This window comes from Gavialis gangeticus, unplaced genomic scaffold (genome assembly GCF_001723915.1).
Source record: "Gavialis gangeticus isolate Ggan-Ray unplaced genomic scaffold, GavGan_comp1, whole genome shotgun sequence".
NCBI classification, from domain to species: domain Eukaryota; kingdom Metazoa; phylum Chordata; order Crocodylia; family Gavialidae; genus Gavialis; species Gavialis gangeticus.
In genome coordinates, this window is record NW_017729024.1 from 123,996,570 (window position 1) to 123,998,195 (window position 1,626).

The 1,626-nt window shown below is 54.7% G+C and overlaps 1 protein-coding gene across 1 annotated transcript in view; it reads right to left on the reverse strand.

Annotated features, from left to right (window-relative positions):
- Positions 1-85, reverse strand: part of KANK1 (KN motif and ankyrin repeat domains 1) — a 218,280-nt gene extending 218,195 nt beyond the window's left edge. The window contains exon 1 of the mRNA XM_019517654.1: positions 25-85. The gene's annotated coding sequence lies outside the window, so the exon portion shown is untranslated. The remainder of the gene's footprint in view (positions 1-24) is intronic.
- Positions 86-1,626: the final 1,541 nt, after the last annotated feature.

Sequence of the window (1,626 nt, forward strand, 5' to 3'; positions counted from 1 at the left end):
CCCCCCGCGCGCGGCAGCGCTCACCTCCCTCCCGCGCCGCGCAGAGCCGCCGCCGGAGCCCACGGGCGCAACACACGCTGGCTCCAGCTCCTGCCCCGCCGCGGGCTCGCAGCTCTTTGTAGCAGCGCCGGGCGGGCCGCACTGCGGCTGCGCGCTGCCCCAGACCAACAATGCAGCCCGGGCTCGCGCGGGCTCCGCGTGTGGGGCAGGCAGGCGGGGTGTTGCTCTTGGCTCCTGCCGTGGGCATGCGGGAAGCGAGGCGGCCCCACCTCAGGGCTCGGGCAGTCCCGCTGCCGCAGGGCATCCCCTCCACCCCCCTGTCCGAGACAGGGCCATCCTTCCTCAAGCCATCCCACACAAGCCTTCTCTAAATGCCACCTAACACTGCCCTTAGCTTCAGCGCCCTCTGGGCCTCACTTTCCCCATCTGTGAAATGGGGAGAAGCCTGTTTGCTCAGTGCCTTCAGCTCCCTGGGCCAGCGATTCGTAACCAAGGAGCCCCAGCTGCCTGGGACGCCTTGACATTCAGGGAGCAGCAGTGTTAGCACCCTTTGGTGCCCAAACGTGATTCGCAAGAGAAAACCCGGAGATTTCAAAGAAGAATCCCCACGTTGGGAGGCATCCCGACCTGGCTGGCCTTTCTGAGCTCCTTGCATCAGAAGAATGGCTCTATTCTTTTTCTGTTGTCAGAGTGAAAACTAAGACCTGACATTTTCTGAGGAGTGCCTCACGTCTTAGAAAGGTTGAGACCCACTGCCTCAGGGGGTAATGCAGCAGTAATACAGCTATTAGGAGCTGCTGCTTCAGAAAGGAACTGCTTTATTGGGTGCCTCTGTTTCAATACATGTAGCACGCAAATAAGAGCCGTGCCTTTGTGCTCAGGGGATGCTTTTTCTTTCATAATTTGAATTGTGCATCAAAAAATGATGGGATTTCATATCACGTGCTGCACAGGCTGACCTACTCTGTGAGATTTAGCTCAGTTATGTCTGTAAGGTGCTTTGAGGTCCCTGCATGAAATACAACTGGACGTGCAAAGAATTGTTCAGACCTGTTATCATCAGTATGCAGAGTAAGTTTCATTTTTAGTGATGGATTCTGTCAGTCAAAAAAACAAACATTACTTTGCAAAAGATATTTCCCATCCAGAGCTAATACATTTGCTTCTCATGTACCCTGACAAGTAGGGCAGGGACTCAGGTTGTTTGTAGATGACAATTTAAAGTGGGTTAAAAGCCTTTTGCACTGCTTTAATGGCATTGCTATTTGCACATTCGGCCATGTATTGCACATGAATTCCAGCCACTGTAGCACCTTCAGCGGCATAATGCGCCTTAAATGACTTTGGGATGCAGCAAATGACTTTGGGACACTGCAAAGTAAAACACCTCCAAGGAGTTTTAGTTTCCTACCCTACAGCTGCGGAGGGAAGCACCCGGCTCCGTGCAGATCAGGGGCTCTGCAGTCAGACAGTGCACACAGCCTGGCAGCAGCCTGGGAAGGCAGGCTCCACAGAGGGGAAAAAAAAAAGGAGCAAACCTGATCTCTTCCCACCCACCACAAGCCTGCCTGAGCTGCTCAGGGACCTGGTGGCTCACGGAATGGATGCACTGCCCCCCCCCCCCCG